At 48.0% G+C, this 18,302-nt stretch overlaps 1 long non-coding RNA gene across 2 annotated transcripts in view; it reads left to right on the top strand.

Annotated features, from left to right (window-relative positions):
• The window catches only part of LOC125443608, a 39,932-nt gene extending 21,858 nt beyond the window's left edge, over positions 1–18,074 (top strand). For both annotated transcript variants that reach the window (XR_007246151.1, XR_007246152.1), the window contains 2 exons: positions 16,941–17,231; positions 17,856–18,074. This is a non-coding gene — a long non-coding RNA (uncharacterized LOC125443608). The remainder of the gene's footprint in view (positions 1–16,940; positions 17,232–17,855) is intronic.
• Positions 18,075–18,302: the final 228 nt, after the last annotated feature.

Genomic DNA, 18,302 nt, shown 5'->3' with positions numbered 1-18,302 from the left:
AGTTTTTCCCCCCACCTGTAAAACAAGTTAAAGCAGGTGATCAGACTTTAAATAACCGCAGGCCTTTTAACACCCAGTGCAGAATTTCAGGTTTTCTCGTGATGTGGAGTTGGAGAAAAACTAGTATTCTGTGTGGACCTTTAGGAAAGGTCCAACATGGAGAGCCAACGTGGTGTAGTGGTTAAGAGCAAGTGGATTTTAATCTGGAGAACCAGGTTTGATTCCCCATTCCTCCATTTGAATGGCAGAGACTTATCTGGTGGACCAGATGTGTTTCCACAGTCATGCATTCCTGCTGGGTGACCTTGGGCTAGTCACAGTTCTTTGGAACTCTCCCAGCCCCACCTACCTCTCCAGGTGTCTGTTGTGGGGAGAGGAAGGGAAAGGAGCTTGTAAGCCACCGTGAGTCTCCTTACAGGAGGGAAAGGTGGGATATAAACTCCTCCCCCTCTTCTTCTTCTTCTTCTTCTTCTTCTTCTTCTTCTTCTTCTTCTTCTTCTTCTTCTTCTTCTTCTTCTTCTTCTTCTTCTTCTTCTTCTTCTTCTTCTTCTTCTTCTTCTTCTTCTTCTTCTTCCTTGTCATCCATTTACCCACACACCATTGCCATGTTTGTCATAATCAAGCTCTTCAGAAAGCGTTCAGATCTTTAAGTCCATGTTCATGGGAACGTGAGAAGCACCCAGCTGCTCCATTCAAATTCACCATCAAGAAGATGTCTGCTGAGGACATCGTTACATTCTTAGCCATACACTTCTCCAACCTTCTCTCAGTCGATTCTTGCAGTTTTCCCCTAGGGATGCCAAGTAATATGATGGTCCCAATCCACAGGAGTCAGCTCTGCATACCTAATGGATTTGCACGGATTTATAAATAATGTACAACCCTATTGTAGGCTCCACGGTTTCCGCGCTGGACCCTGTCTCCTCATTTCTTTTTGTCTTCGTTTTCCTTCCCACCTAGTGATCTTGAGTGATGGGAAAGTCTCAGGAAAATGACGCCGTATTTAATTATACACACATTCCCCTAATTAAATCAAAGTGCTTTGTTTCCACAACACAAAAGAGATCTCTCCGCGCATTTCCCCCCCCCCCCCCCTCCCTCTCCACGAAGTTCAGGGCCGGTTGTTTTCACCGCTGCCATTCTCGCGTAAGGCAACCCGTCTTACTCATTGTTCAGGAAATCATTAAGGGCTGCGTGTTTGGTTGTGTACGCCCGTAGCTGCAATTATGCACAGCTTTTAGTGACTGAGAGAGTCAGTCAAGCATTGGTAGCGGAAGCCAGTTGTGGTGACATTGAATCCTACTGGTACAATACATTTGCGAGCAAAGAAAAATAAGACATTTTGATGGTTACATCGGAATTAGCCTTGAGGTCTGTAAGGAAATGCTCATCAAGTCTGTAACATTTAATTACCAGATCATCAAGCATGTAAAATAAGGAAGTCCCTGGGGCTTGTCCTCCACATCGCGTATGTATACGTTCATTCACAGTATATCCGCGAAGAGAGAGTTAGCAAAATCCCAGCTGCAAGCTTTGGGGTCTCTCCTCTGATTTTCCTTCGCCTTGAAGAAAGGGGGTGCGCAAACCCCATCTTTCACCCTGCTTACCTATAACCTTGTTGGGTGCTCACTCAAAAGGTAGGTGGCAACATTGTCTGCTCCCCAACACTGTTTTAGCAAATGCCTGAGAGATTTGGAGGACAGTGCTTGGAGAAGGCAGAGTTTGGGGAGGATCTAATGCCTAGACAACGCTCTAGGCCCGTGGTGGGGAACCTTTGGCACTCCAGATGTTAAGGACTACAATTCCCATCAGCCTCTTCCAGCATGGCCAATTGGCCATGCTGGAAGGGGCTGCTGGGAATTGTAGTCCATAACATCTGGAGTGCCAAAGGTTCGCCACCACTGCTCTAGGCTGCCTCCCTTATCCTCTGTGGGCTTAACCATAGAGAGTAAGGGAAATTCCTAGAGTGTCATTGTGCGGAGGCCATCCCCCCCCCTTGGGGAAGTAAAATGGGAGACCTGATGAAGTCGTTATGGACGACGCAATGAAGAGATGAGACGCAGCGATAACATCCGGTGGAGAGAAGCCAGCAGCAGGCTAATCTGCCGAGCTGGGGTCCCTGGCACCTTTTATTAAGGGTTTGGGAAGGCGGGAGAGCGGGAGAAGGTTGCACAATACATGACTCATTGGGGCTGCATACGTGCGGGAGGAAACGTTCCTGTTTGGCCTAATCCATACCTGGCGGTATTGAGACCCTTTGTTTGGGGTATCTTGTGACCCGTGAGTCAGAGGGGTCTTGTGATGGGTGTGCCTGTGCACCCAGAAGGGAACAGATGGCGCAGGCATTCCTGTGCACTTTCTGAGACTCTGCTGGGATCGCTGGCTCACCCCTACATCCTGAACTGATGAAGTGGCAAGTCTTGGGTTCTTGGCCAAGTCCCTTCATGACATATGTGCTTTCCCTTCCCGTTACAGGCATTAAAACCTGGGATCAGCCAGAGATGTGAGCTGAAGGATAAAACCTAAAGGAGGCCTCAAACGACACATTATGATTGTTAACATGTTGTGTCCCCTGACCTGACTTTGCCTGGAACCATTACAAGCCAGCGAATCAGGACCATAGTGCCAGGAGAGAGTGGGCAGGGAGGAAGACTTAGACCTCTTGAGGAAACAGAAGATGGCATGAAATGGGGATTTTTGAGTTGAAATGGCAGGACTGCAAACTTTGTCTTATGGTGTCCTTCACTGGCTACTTAGTGCTGCACCCTCGGGATTCCTGAAGCACCATTGTTGGCGGAGCATCATAACATCGCTGTTTAGCTTCTAAGCGCACGACTTCAGTATGGATTGGCTATCAGGTCTTAATTATATCAGGAAAAAGTATTTTCCCCTGCCTGGGCGTTTGTGGTCTGAATTCTAACCACACAGGAACAAAAGCTCTTTTGTTTAATGTACTGTCAAGGAAGGGAATGAAATTTGTCATTGATCCAATATGTGTGGTGCCAAAAGAGCAAAATGCTGTTTGAGAAATCATACCCGTTCTCTTTCGTTTTAGAGGTGTTTAAAACAATGCTCCCGGACCCCAGAGGTTTATTTTGTTCGCAGAATTTTTTTGATTTACACCATCGTACCCAAACGGTGCTCCGCAAGGGAGCAGCTAGTATGCAATGAGAAATAAATTTTCCACCATATGGAGCTCGAGGCAGCCATCCATCAAGGAGGGTGGCTGTTGCTTTCCTCCATGAGTCATTGCTCTACCAGCTCCTTCCAAGCCGCTTCTGCCATTTCTCAGCATTAGGGATGACTGGAAGGTGCCGTCATTCCCAGTGCACAGATACAACCACTTTCAGAGGAGGTTTCGTTTTGCACAGTTGCACTCCTCTGGACTTGCTTTATTCCTGTCATCAGGCATGCCCCCAAAACAATGATTCATACAGGGGCATGGAGAGGGTAATTCTTATTCTCTGTCAGGTCTTAAGTCGAAGTCAATAAGAGGACTCTTGTAGTTCAAACAGAAGTCTTTATTGGACCCAGCTAGTACCTGGCGTTTGCAAAGCCAGCTCTGCTGGGCTATGGGGAAACAGTTAGGCCCTCCGGGCACCCTCACACCGGCAAGAATTCTGCCAGCGTGAGGGTGGAGGCCGTTCACACACAAGCGTGCGAGCGGCCCCAGCAGAGGCCGGCGCAGGAGAGGCGTTCGAATGGAGTTAGTCCCTCTTCTGTTGCCCAGCCTTGCGTTAAAATGCTCGCTTCGCTTCATCGCCCTCCAACCTCCAGGGGTCGGAGGACAGCGTGCCGGGCTTAGAAGACAGCAGGGCAACGACGGCGACGAGGCAAGTAAGAGAGGGACGGGGGAAACAGCGTGTTCCCGGCAGTGCCGTTCGCACCGCGCCGCAGGGAACACGCTGTTTTCTCAAAAACACCCCTTTAAAGGGGAGTTTTTGAGGACGGCCTGACGCCGCCCTGAGGGAGGGGAAGGGGAGCCAGGTTGGCGCTGCTGCGTTTCAGCAGCGCCGCCTGTGCGAACGGCGGCCTGGGGGTGGCGTTTTTCACGTCCCCAGGCCGCCGGTTTTGGCCCGTGCGGAAAGGGCCTTACATTTATTCCCCTCAGAATTCCCGCCTAAAAATCCCTCCTGGTTTTCCATGGAATGTGAGAAAGATGTTTGGGAGTCGAACATCTCAAGGACAGCGCAGTGATAGTGACCCCCCCCCCCCGCACACACACACTCTGGGCCGGCGTCAGGGTTGCCTCTAGTTCTACCACAGTTGGAAGCATCAAAGGAAAACAAAAGCCTAGGAAAGGTCCATTAACATATCAGAGATGAATGCACTTCCCCTCCTTCCCACAATCAGGGGTGAGTCCTTGCACCTAGATCCCGTATTGATGTCAGGCTCCTTCTGGACACTTCCTCTCATTCCTGAAGTCAGCATAGTGCCGTGGTGGCGAACCTTTGGCACTCCAGATGTTATGGACTACAATTCCCATCAGCCCATCAATTGGCCATTCTGGCAGAGGCTGATGGGAATTGTAGTCCATAACATTGGAATGCCAAAGGTTTGCCACCACGGGCATAGTGTGTGTCCAGCTGTTTTAATAGTATAACTCAGCATGACTCCCGGGAGCTTCCTTTGTGCAAAATCTCAGGATAAATTAAACCTCGTACCTAGCTTACAGCTCTGGCCCCACCCAGCCCCGCTGCAGCTGGATTTTCCCACCCTTTAAACCGGGGGAGGGCGGTTTAAAAATCGAATACATAAAATAAAAATATAATAAGGCCCCCAACAGCTGGTATGTTGATGAGAGGCTCTTTGGAAACTGCCAGAGGCCACTGGTGAGCTTTTGTGGGACAGAAGAAAGCCAGTCAGGACTGGTGTTAGGGATCACTGCAGTAATCCAGAGGCGTACCACTCAGGGGGACATATGGGGTCAAATGTCCCTGGGCTGCTGCCATTTAGTCACATGGGGGTGGAAAATCGCCCCCACGCCCCTCCTCCTTCCCCCCAGATCCATATTCTGACCTGGTGCAAAAATGTTCTTTAGTTATGGTGGGGGAGGGAAGCCACCCATATTTGAGGGGGAGGGGGCGGAAAACTCAGATTTTGCACCAGGCTACATTTTCCCTAGATACGCCTCTGCAGTAAGGTGTCAGCCCCAGTAGGGGGTGCACTGCCAACTCCTTGAGTGTCTGTCATGCTCTCAAGTCACAACTGATTTACAGTGACCCCAGCAAGTGACTTTCAAGGCAAGGGAGAAACAGAGATGGTTTGCATGGTCGTCTTCTTCAGAACCTTCCTTGAAGGTCTCTCTTTCAAGTATTGATCCTGCTTAGCTTCCGACATCTGACAAGATCAGGCTATACCATGCCACCACCCCCACTGACTCCTTGATCTCCCCCCTTTTCTCTCCTCCTCCTGCTGCCAGCTTGCTTGGCCCCATTCACAGGGTTCCCAGGTTTCGATTGAGAAACACCTGGAGATGTTGGGGTGGAGCCTGTGGAAGGCGGGGTTTGGAGAGGCGAGGGACTTCAATTGGACATAACGTCATAGAGTCCACCTTCCTAAGCTGCCGTTTTCTCACTGTTGTAATCCCAGGAGATCGACAGTCACCCCCTGGAAGATGGCAATCCTACTCATTCAGCAAGTGGGAGGGAATTGAAGAATGTGAATGTTGTACACTGCCCAGAGCCCCTAGGGGATGGGGCGGTTTATAAATCAAAACAATAAATAAATAAATAAAAATAAAAGAGAGGAAGAACAGCACTTCCCCCGGTTCACCTCACCCTCTTATACAGGTAAATGGGCAGAGATGAGCTGGTGATCCCACTGGGGGGTATCTTGACCCACACAGCCCGCCCTCAAAATCTACAGCAATCAATTGAGCTGTAGAGCTAGGAGAAAAATTGCCAGTTTGATGGTTCGCAAATCTCTGCTGAGACAATACATGCACATCTCAATCCTTTCTGCATGAAGTGCCAATTACTGCTACCGCGTTCTTGAGAGCCAGTGAATCATGTTCTCATGCAGGACTCATTTTTGTGCCTGGGATTCATTTGTCTTGGCTTTGGGCTAGTTAGGCTCACTTGGAGGACTGGAAGTTGCTGAATAATGCACCTGTAATTTGGGTTTCTGCTGAGCCTACGTAAAGCGGGGAAGCGCAGGACGAGCCGTCGGAAGCATCTTGCAAGCACTTCAGGATTGGTTCATCTGCATTCTGCTGCAAAAAATCCTGCGGCACAACCCACAGCCTGCTCAGAAGCAAGACAGCCTCGCAATTTGCAAGACAGGAATGGCCATCCGTTCCCTGCTCTGATCTGGAGGAATCGGGTTTGATTCCCAGCTCTGCCACTTGAGTTCTGGAGGCTTTTCTGGGGAATTCAGATTAGCCTGTGCACTCCCACACACGCCAGCTGGGTGACCTTGGGCTAGTCACAGCTTTTCGGAGCTCTCTCAGCCTCACCTACCTCACAGGGTGTTTGTTGTGAGGGGGGAATGGAAAAGGAGATTGCAAGCCCCTTTGAGTCTCCTGCAGGAGAGAAAGGGGGGATATAAATCCAAACTCCTCCTCCTCCTCCTTTTCTTCTTCTTCTTCTTCTTCTTCTTCTTCTTCTTCTTCTTCTTCTTCTTCTTCTTCTTCTTCTTCTTCTTCTGCTTCTGCTTCTGCTTCTGCTTCTGCTTCTGCTTCTTCTTCTTCTGAAAACTTTCCTCCGTTGAGGGAAGGGAGCCACAGATTGTGGAACTGATACAGTCTTTGATACAGCCTTTGGCCTAACTGTACCCACGTCAGAAACAAGACCATTGACTGATGCCGGAAAGTTCTGTTTCCCACTTGCCATGCAGGCTGGGCACGTTTGTGGTGTTTTGCAGGCACTGACCCAAGGTTGGGGGTAAGGTTATGTTTCAAATGCTGGAGGACTCAGTGCAAATTGTTCCCATTTTGATTTCGTTCCTTCCTGTTGAGGAATCTTCCATTCCTGACATACCCAGTCAAAAGGATCCGGTTAGTAAGTGACGTGGAAGACCTGTGCTTCAGAATCTGGAGAGCTGTTGCTAGTCAAATCAGGCTAGTCAAACCTTGGTAGACCATTGGCCTGACTCAATAGAAGGAAGTTGCGTGCATTCATATTTGTCACCCATAGCTGAGTTTATGGAATATGAAAAAACATCAATCTTTTTTAGACTTCCCTAAGATCTTCTCTCTAGTCCCCCTTAGCTTCAGCGAGACCACTGAATGGTACCACTTCTTATTGTGCCATTACATGTTTAGGTGGGCGCCCCTCCTGTGCGTAAGCCAAGGGACAAGAATCCTAATCATATTCCCTTTCCGCTGAACTGTATGCCACTTGCTCCTCCCACTTTCTACCCAAACCAATCCACAATGTTATGACAACCATGGAAGACTCTACCCTTTGTTGGTCATCATCAGTTGGGCATGGGAAGCCAGGGAGACGTGCAAAGTCATCTGTGATTTCACAGTGTGGTGTTGTGGTTAAGAGCAGTGGACTCTAATCTGGAGAATCAGGTCTCACCCCCCAGTTCTCCACGGGAGCAGCAGACTCTTATCTGGCTTCATTTCCCCGCTTCTACACATGAAGTCTGTGATTGACCTTGGGCTACTCACAGTTCTCTTTGAACTTTCTCAGTCCCACCTACTTCTGTTGTGGGGAAAGGAAGGGGAGGAGTCTGTAAGCCACTTTGAGACTCCTTACAGTTGAGAAAAGCAGGGTATAAATCCAAAGCTCTCCTTCTCTGCCTGCAGAGTGTGGAATTCCTTGTTGGTCTCCCATCTACATACTTACGAGGGCCAACCCTGCTTAGCTTCTGAGATGTGACGTCAGCCTCGCCTAGACCATCCAGCTTTGAGTTTTCTTATGAGTGAGAAAAGTGGGGTATAAATACAAAGTATGATTATTAAAGAGGACTTATGATTAAAGAGGACTTGACCTGGGGCGTACAGACTGCCGCGGTGGTTAAGAAGCCCAGCAAAGACTGTACTATCTGAGACTTTTAAGGAAACAACAACTGAATGGAAAACTCCTGGTGTCCTTTTACCGCTGTGCTATAGAGAGTGTCTTAACCTACTGCATCTGTGTATGGTTCTCCAGTTGCACAGTGGCAGATAGGAAGGCGCTCCAAAGGGTGATCACTACTGCACAGAGGATTATCGGCTGCCCTCTCCCCTCCTTGGAAGAACTCTATAATTCCCGAAGCCTAAAGAAAGCCCAAAATATTCTGAGAGACCCGTCTCATCCAGCACACTCTCTTTTTGAACTGTTACCATCCGGCAGACGATACAGGTCTATCAAAACTAGGACAAAGAGGCTTAGAGACAGCTTCTACTCTAGAGCGGTGGCGATGCTGAACTCCGCGGCTTCGTGTTGACGTGTTTGGGGCTGTGTAGGGATGGGTGGAGGAAGGGGAAAGGGAGGATGGGGTATGAGTCTGAAATTGTGTGCATCGAGGAAGGCTGCTGTGAATTTCGTTGTGCGTGCACAATGACAATAAAATGCTTATGCTTATGCTCTTATTAGCCTTGTCAGACATTCATATTTCAGTGAGTTCCCTGTCAGCGATGTGTTGACCCATGAAGAGAAACCAAGTACGCAATCAGGGTTTTCTCCCTTTTGGTGATGTTGTCAACAGTGTCCTATGTGTATTTGTAGTCTAGATGAAGCCCAACTATTGTTTCTGTGGCAGATAATCCACTACAAAATGACTTCAACTTTGCCATGTGGTGGAAGGGGGTGGGGGGTGGGGAGGCTAGAATAATTAAGGCCAATTGCAGGTCATCCTGTCCAAATCTGTTGCAATGACTTCGCGTCTCCTGCCCTTGTGGTCTCGTTCTATACAACGAGCTGTAACGGACCCCGAAGAATAATCAGCCTGTTTATTGATTGGGCTCGTTTAATGTTACTGTGCTTAATCAATAAACCCCCAAAGAATCCCGTCATGATGGCTGTTGGCTCGGCCTCTCCGCTTGCTTTTCAGCTGCCCAGAAAGAGGGATCGATAGGTTGAAAATGTTCTTTTCCTTCTTGCCCTTATGAAATGTTTGTATTTCTCCATGTGGGTTTTTCGTCGGCAAATGGCTTTGCCGATTTGTGGTTGTGGGGCACGGGGTTTAGGTTGGGATTATTTTAGCATTCCATGTTGAATGCCCACCTGGGAGACTCTTTCAAGGTCACCAGTGAATTGACTCTTTCAAGGTCACCGGGAGTTCATAAACCTTTCAAGTTAAGCTGTGCAGATATAGAACCACCGACTAAGTGGTTGCAAATTGTCCACCAGTAAATATGGCTGTTTTTGTTTCCTTAAGACTTCCTTTGTCATATAGTAAATTTCCTTACTCAGCTTTATGCTTTTAGAACTGCTCTGTTCTCTCTCTCTCTCTCTCTCTCTCTCTCTCTCTCTCTCATCCACACACAGAGAGAGAAGCAGTCAGTCATGTTATTTAATTCTAGTGATGAGGCTAGGTTGTGTTCTTTTCTCCTTTCTTTCAACCCTACTGTTCTCAGATCAAGGTCTTGAACAATAAAACCGTAAATAAGACCCATATATAAATTGTAGTGGTTAGAAATGGGGGACTGTAGTCTCCTCCACCTGAACAGCGGACTTTGATCTGGTGAACTGGGTTTGTTTCCCCACTTCTTCACACGAAGCCTTTGGGTTCCTTTTTAGAATTGGCTGTGTCCACAGTTTTACATTTGGAAAATATATTTTTGTCTGTATATTCATAAATGGGGCCTATAATACAGTGTCTTTTGGCACTGCCGCCCCCTCCCGACCTTAGGAACGGGTGCCACTCCCATGGGATTTTTAAGCTGTCTCTGTTTTAGAGATTGGTACGCTGCTACTGAATTTTAAGGGTTTTAATTGTTTTTTTTAATTATTGATTATGGACGTTGTTGCTGCAAACCGCCTAGAGCCCTTCGGGGATGAGGCAGTCTAAGAAATAAATAAAATAAAATAAACAAACATGCATGGCTAACTCAGTTTTAAACCACACAATGAGTATAGGCTTGATTGCCTGCATATGTGTCTCATTTTCCCTCAAATTTCTAAAAAGAAAAAAGGAAGAAAATGTGGGTCTGTTTCACTGTATGAAGCATTTCTGGAAATGTTTCCACTCTGTGTCTGACTTTAAAAGCGTGTGAGGTTTTTTTAGACAAGGGAAACATGCTTTCTGAGGATCCCACTGGGAGACTGTCAGTCCTATGAGTCCAAATGGAAGTATCTTTATTTCTACCACTTCAGTTTACTCACCTTCAGCCTTTGTTCATTCAACTGACTACCTTGACACCAAAATAACTGACAGAAACCCTGTAAAGTCTCATTCATGCCGTATCCGAGTAGCTACCTCAGGAAGTTCTCCCATAGGGTTTCTTCCTACTTTACTGTAACACCTTGTTTATCTCAGTACAACTATGGTAGGACCAATGCTGTGGTTTCTTGTGACTAGAAGGTCAACATCAAAACTATAAGAACATTCCTGCTGGATCAAACCAGTGGTCCAGCTAGTCCCACATCCAATCTCACACAATGGCCAACAGTTTACTGTGAATGGTCATAGAAGCCAAGGCCTTCCCGTTAGGTTGCCTCCTGATACTGGCATTCAGAGTTTTGTTGCCTGTGAATATGGGGAGGTTCCCTTTAGTCACCATAGCTAATAGCCACTGATAGATCTTGTGATAGGTGAGGAATGTGTTTTCTACCAGAACGAAGAAATAAGATAAGAGGATGTAGTGGTTGCCCAAGGTAGAACAGGATAAGACTGGCTGAGACCAGTTGAACTGGGGAACTAGGCTAAAGGGCAAGGCTTACATCACATTGTACATATTGAGCATGCTTAATGAACTAATGCATATTAACTTTTACACCCCAGCCTGAATAAGGGGCATTGATGAAGAATATGGGAAGAGGCAACATATCATAAGAACATAAAAACTAGCCTGCTGGATCAGACCAGAGTCCATCTAGTCCAGTACTCTGCTACTCGCAGTGGCCCACCAGGTGCCTTTGGGAGCTCATGTGCAGGATGTGAAAGCAATGGCCTTCTGCTGCTGCTGCTCCTGAGCACCTGGTCTGCTAAGGCATTTGCAATCTCAGATCAAGGAGGATCAAGATTGGTAGCCATAGATCGACTTCTCCTCCATAAATCATATCAAGGAGTAACATGTAAATAGGCGGACCGGAAAGTTGTGACTCTAAGTACACTTAGCCAATGGGGGAACAGAGAGCATGTGGCAAATTCTGGAGAAGGGGATAAACGTGAGGGGGATATATATGGTTTGGGCAGATACTGTCCATGTGGGGACGGCTCCCCTTTCTTTGCAAATAAAGCTACTTAAAACTCTCTTCTGTTGGCTTGATATTTGGTAAAGAAATGTTGGGCACCACAATCTGTCCTCCGTGATTCTGCTAGACCCCCTGTCAATGCTTGTGGCTTCCTTCTGGCTCGATCGTATTCTGGTGAGATGGAATTATGGCATTGCTCCTACCTGCATGGCTAAAAAATCCAGCAATTTCTGGCTTTGTTGATGTCTGAAGAAGATGTGGAGAGGCAGCTGCCCCATTAACAAGGTTAAGTATTCATTGGACCTCCACGCCAGACTTAAGTAAAAGGTTCAATACTAGCCAATGGAGAATAGTAAATTGACTGTATTTGAATCAGTCAACCAATGAAAATGCATAATGGCTCTTTTCCCTTCGGGGCAGTGGCCATCCATGTGTGTGTGTTCATGTCAAAGAAAGCATGAATAACAGCAAAGAATGATCCTATCCTTTACAGTAATCAGATACATGTTTGACCAAAAAAAGAAGAAGATAATTTGGAGCCCAGAAATTTCTTTGCAACCAATGACATTTGCATGGCCTTTTAGAAGGTGCATGTCCATATGGATGCTCAGATAATGCCCAGCACACTCTAAGGCCCCTTCCGCACATGCAGAATAATGCACTTTAAATCCACTTCCAATGCACTTTGCAACTGGATTTTACTGTGCAAAATAGCAAAATCCACTTGCAAACAATTGTGAAAGTGGATTGAAAGTACATTTTTTTTGCAAGTTCGGAAGGGGCCTAAGAGTGATGGTGGAAAGCACCAATGCAGCAAACTTCTGGTGAGCCTGTAGGGTTTTCAAAGTAAGAGACTAACAGAGGTGGTTTGTCAATGCTTGACTCTATGTAGCAAACCTGGACTTTGGTGATCTTCCATCCGAGTACTAACCAGGACTGACTCTGCTTGGTAGCCAAGATCTGGTGAGATCAGGCTAACCTGAAGAAGAATTAGAATTTACACCCCCTTTGTCTCCTGTAAGGAGACTCAAAGGGGCTTACAAATTCTTTTCCCTTCCTTTTCCCACAGCAAACTCCTTGGGTGGTAGGTAAGGCTGAGAGAGTTTGGAAGAACTGTGACTAGCCCAAGGACACCCAGCAGCAATGTAGGGCCGTTTCCGCACGGGAGGAATATGGCGGCCTGGGGATGGCAAAAACGCCGTCCCCAGGCCGCCGTTCTCACAGGGGGTGCAGCTGCGTTGCAGCCGCGCTGCCCTCGCGCCGCCCGCCCGTCCCCACGGCGGCGTTTCCCCAGAGCGCTCGGAAGCACTCTTGTTGGGGAAATGCCGGCTGGAAGTTGCTGCCGTGCGAACGGCAGCAGCTTCCCGGCGCTTCCCCCCCCCTCCTCGCTCCCTTACCTACCTTGTCCCCGGGCCTCCGGCGCGTCGCTGAGACCGGGGGACACCCCCCCTGCCCTGCGCCACTGGAGCAGGCGCGCAGGGCCAGGGGGTGTGTTCCCGGGCCTCGGCGACGCGCCGGAGGCCTGGGGACACGCCGGGTCGGCCGGGCGCCGGCTCTCCGCGGTGCCGGCTGCCCGGCTCTTTCTAGGACCGTCCGTGCGGACGGTCCTAGTGTCGTCGGGTCGGCGTCTAGTACACCGACCCAGCCGCTTCCGCATTCGTGCGGAAACAGCCTAGGAGTGGGGAAACAAATATGGTTCACCAGATAGGAGTCCACCACTCAGGTGGAGGAGCAGGGAATCAAACCCGGTTCTCCAGATTAGAGTCCACCTGCTCGTAACCTCTACTCCATGCTGGTTGGCCTGTTGCCGTCCAGGTAAGGCCACTTCAAGAGGGTGGGAAGGGAATCAGCTTTAAAGCAAACATTTCTGTGAAGCCCTGGGTCATCTTGATTTTTGCAGAACTGGACAATATTGGTAGTACAGCAAGAGTAGAAGTTTGCCGCAGGGGAAACACGGAGATTGCTATGCCTCCCTTCCCACCAATCACTCTTGACAGACAGTTGCTTTGTGAGGATTTCAGGCTTGCTTGTAACTATTACCTTTTTCCTACTCCCCCAGTAAAGATTTGTAGGGTGATGGTTGCTACAGATATACTTTCTAGGGCGGATGGGTTTAGCCATTCCCTTCCTTTTTTTTCCCAGGAAGAGGAATTTAGTTTGGAGAGGGACTCTTTAGTTTGGCGAGGAGACGTCTGAGGGGGGATATGATTGAAGTCTATAAAATTATGCATGGGGTAGAAAATGTGGACAGAGAGAAATTTTTCTCTCTTTCTCACAATACTAGAACCAGGGGGCATTCATTGAAAATGCTGGGGGGAAGAATTAGGACTAATAAAAGGAAACACTTCTTCACGCAACGTGTGATTGGTGTTTGGAATATGCTGCCACAAGAGGTGGTGATGGCCACGAACCTGGATAGCTTTAAAAAGGGCTTGGACAGATTTATGGAGGAGAAGTCAATCTATGGCTACCAATCTTGATCCTCCTTGATCTCAGATTGCAAATGCCTTAGCAGACCAGGTGCTCAAGAGCAGCAGCAGCAGCAGAAGGCCATTGCTTTCACATCCTGCATGTGAGCTCCCAAAGGCACCTGGTGGGCCACTGCGAGTAGCAGAATGCTGGACTAGATGGACTCTGGTCTGATCCAGCAGGCTAGTTCTTATGTTCTTATTAGTGTTCAAGGTGGGTTTTTTTTAATTCAGCTTCAAGCAGCACTAGCTATGAGGTATTCAAAAAAATATTCAGTTATCAGAAAGCGCCAGAGAAATTATTTGTACTTGCTTGTGTGGAGTTGGGGGAACTAAAGAGATGCTAAAAAAAGGAATGTGCTCTAGGGCCGTGCGCTGGCCTTTCGGAGATTAAAAAGATGCATAAATTGATTTCGGCATGCTGTATGGGGAGCCGATTGCGCTTTCTGAGCTTTGAAGATTGGCAGCCACTTCTCCATAGTAAAGAACTTGTTAGTGGAATTACTCTCCTCTCTGTACAAGAAGGAAAACCCTTAGAGCTTGTTCACATAGTCATTTTCACCAACTGCATTACCAATGCAGTTCATCTCCATCCCATCCTTCAGGGATAGCTTCTGTTTCTCTTGTGGTCAGTGGTGAGTTATCTGAATGAATTCCATCTGGTCTCTTCTGAGCCTACTTAGTGCTAATCAACACGGTGTCAATGGTTTGCTGGAAGTTACTCTCCTATGGGAAAGGAACAGCTGTAAAAGATGAAGATGTTCCACACATTAATCCTACATTTGGGGGGGGGGTTTCAGATGGAATACCCTAGACCAGTGATGGTGAACCTTTTTGAGACCGGGTGCCCAAATTGCAACCCAAACCCCACTTATTTATTGCAAAGTGCCAACCCGGCAATTTAACCTGAATGCTGAGGTTTTAGTTTAGAAAAAAATGGTTGGCTCCCTCTTCCTCTGCCCCATAGGCTCAAGCAGGGGCAGCCTGCTCTAGCCTCCAGCAAGTCCCGTGTGCACTGCTCTGTGCCTCTCTAGCATCTCTGCCTCCTCTGCGCCCCCCCCCCTTGGGCAGCAGCCACCTGGAGCACAAACACCAGGCCTGCCAGCCGAGTCCTTGCTCACGGTGGTGTGTGCACGTCATGCTCAGTGGCCCAGGCCAGCCTAGATGTGTGTGTGTGTGGGGGTGGGTGGGTGGGTGGGTGGGTGGGTGTGTGATTTTCCGTCCCCCACATGACGAACTCTGTGCGCATGTGCCCACAGAGAGGGCTCCAAGTGCCACCTCTAGCACCCGTGCCATAGGTTCGCCATCACTGCCCTAGACCTGCATGAGATCCATGAGTATGAAGCTCCAACTGCTAGCTACCATTCTCCTTCATACAGAACTCAATCACCAATGACAGTGGCAAACATGATAAATTATCTGACTTGGTATATAAGGGTTTATCCTGACCTGAATAGCGCAGGCTAACCCTATCTCATCAGATATCAGAAGCTAAGCGAGGTCAACTTGGATTCAGGGTCGGAGTGAGGGGGGACTGCGCCCCTGCCACGCCCCCTCACTGGTGCGCCCGGTGCATCGTGCACCCCCCTGTCCCCTTGGTGCTACGCCACTGCTTGGATGAGAGACCACGACTGCAACCCATTATACGTTTGCTGTACGGAAGGGGCCTGAGAGAATACAGATGGTGTCTGTCCTGTTCCAAGGCACCTCATATATTCATGAGGATATAGTGGTCCATTGTGAAATGGGCTTTTGCTGGATCAGAGAAGGACAAGCATTTTTCCCAAGCTGATGAGCTGTTTCAGCTTCCGTCGTGTACTCTGGATCATCTTTTGATATTTGAACAGGTCACATTTGCTTTGCTAAACATCTAGAGGCACTTCAGTTGCAATGCACGGTATTGACTCCTACTGTCTCCTGCTGTACATACTGCTGATTAATTTCTAAATGGAGAGGGCCCACCTTCTGACTTGAATCTCCACCCTCTTATCCCAGATGGGGGTGGGCTGGGCTGTGTTTACTTCAAGCCAGAAGAGACGCTGCTTTCTATTATTACTCCTTTTATAATAGCAAAAGTTCAAGTAGCAGGTACACATGCAATTCGAGAAATAGTAATTTTGCCCAATGCGTGCTGAGCTTTTCAACCGGAAGGTAGGCTATGAATGAAAGTGCTCGTGTGAGCGCACATGGAATTGTCTTTTATGGAGTCATGCCACTGGTTATCATGGTCAGTATGTACTGAGATAGATACCAGGTCTCCAGGTTCTCAGGTGCAGGTCTTCCACATCCCATAATCCAACACTTCTTCTGATCTGGGGGACCAGGTTTGTTTCCTCACTGCTACATATGAAGTCTGCTGGGTGACCTTGGGCCAGTCACAGTTCTCTCAGGACTCTCTCAGCCCACTTACTCCTCAAGGAGTCAGTGGTGAGGAGTGGAAAGGAAGGAGTTTGTAAGCCATTTTGGCCCCTTCCGCACATGCAGAATAATGCCCTTTCAATGCACTTTCAATGAAGCTGGATTTTAAAGTGCAGAATAGCAAAATCCACTTTCAAACAGTTGTGAAAGTGAATTGAATGTGCATTATTCTGCATGTACCTTTGGGACCGTCTTACCCCATATGTCCCTACACGGCCTCTACGTTCATTAGAGGCCAATTTACTGGTGGTCCCTGGCCCCTCGATGATGCGGCTGGCCTCTACCCGGGCCAGGGCTTTTACAGCCCTGGCCCCTGCCTGGTGGAACACGCTACCACCAGCTATCCGGGCCCTGCGGGATCTTGGAGAGTTCCGCAGGGCCTGTAAGACCAAATTGTTCCACCGGGCATTTGGAGGGGCCGGCCGCTGATGCCCCCCTCCCCTTTTCCCCTCCTTTTCCTTACATTCTGGGTTCTCCGCTTCTCTGTTTTATTTTCCAGGGTGGATCTATGAAGTTCTGTTTTTACGATTGGATGCCAATGTAGCATTATTGATTGCTGTTTTAATGGGGTTTTATTGTAACTATTGTTTTATTGTGTTGTTCACCGCCCAGAGCCCTTCGGGGGAGGGGCGGTATATAAAACCAATTATAAATAAAAATAAATAAAAATATGCGAAGGGGCCTTTGAGATTCCTTGCAGTTGAGGAAAGTGGGCTATAAATCCAAACTCCTCCTTTTTTTTCTTTTTCTTCTTCTTCATCAGGGTTCGTCCTGTCCCCTCCTCTTCGCCTGCTCTGCTGCCGTCTGACATCCCTCACACACAAGTCAATAATCCTCTCCTAGACAATGCCCATCAGGAGAATTGCCTTTCACTCCAACTCAGCTGCCAGCTCACAACAGCCTGCGGGCACATCGCAGGGGTCGCCCCGCTGCGCCTCTCTCGACTGATCTGGATTGACGTTTCCTTTGGTTGAGGATTCTCCGCTTGTTGTTGGCTGGGTTCAGCCCTGCGCACCGCCTCCGCTCCCGCTTGGCCGTCTGTAGATTAAAGGAGGTATTTTCTCATGTTGGGGACTGTTTTTGGTCCAAAGCTGCAAGCTGGTCTCAGCAAGAAGCCGCGCCTGCCGCGATTCTCGCATCTGCACAGGGGTTTCTCTTTGTTAATCAGTTGTGGGTGGGTGTACACACACACATGTAGCAACTGATTAACAAAGAGAAACCCCTGTGCAGATGCGAGAAAATACACACACACACACATATATACACACATAAAGAGCCGCTGCCCCTTTGGAGAGTCTCTGAAAAATTAATGATGGAGACATTTCCTCCTCTCTCTGCTTCTCTCTTATTTTTGTTTGCCTCCATATATGCATTTGTGTACACACACACACACACACACACACACACACACACACACACACACACACAACAAGAGGGAAGGAGAGAGAGGAGGAAATGTCTCCATCATTAATTTTTCAGAATCTCCCCGAAGAGGCAGCAACCTCTTAGATGCCTTCTTGCCGAATATAAACAACAAAGCAGCCAAATGGTGATTAATTCTTCTTCCATATTTGACTAGGGTGAGGGGGGGCGGGGGTCTTATGATGTAAGCTGGCCATCCATTCTGTTGACTTGACTTGACCTCCAACTTTGTCCTTTTGTGTTCCCCGGTTTATAGCTCGAGTCTATTATGCTTTATTGCAAAAACCGAAGATGAGCCGGTCGGATGAGGATTTTCCCCTCTCTCTCTCCCTCTCCTCCTGCCCGACCCAGGCATTACCACGATCCCAAGTGGAGCATTTGTGTTCTTGTAGTTCTTCAGTATAAATAAATACCCAAGCTGGAAGACCAATCTGGGCCCCGCTAGGAATAATAAAGAAAAATAATATGCCATTGATTTTGCTTGGGGTGTCTAAATGTGTTTTTATGATTGTATATGTTTATTGCTTTTCACACTAATGTCATGAATTCCAGGCAATTAAAAAGGACATGAATTCCGAAGCATTTAACCAGGGGAAATCTGCCTTCCAAATGCAGTGTATTAAAAGTTGTAATAATTTTTGGCAAGGAGAGAGCTGCCACAGAAGTTAACAATCTTCAGCTCCCATAAAACCTGATGGATATG

This window comes from Sphaerodactylus townsendi, linkage group LG14 (genome assembly GCF_021028975.2).
Source record: "Sphaerodactylus townsendi isolate TG3544 linkage group LG14, MPM_Stown_v2.3, whole genome shotgun sequence".
NCBI lineage: Eukaryota > Metazoa > Chordata > Lepidosauria > Squamata > Sphaerodactylidae > Sphaerodactylus > Sphaerodactylus townsendi.
This window is presented reverse-complemented; position numbering and strand designations above follow the sequence as displayed.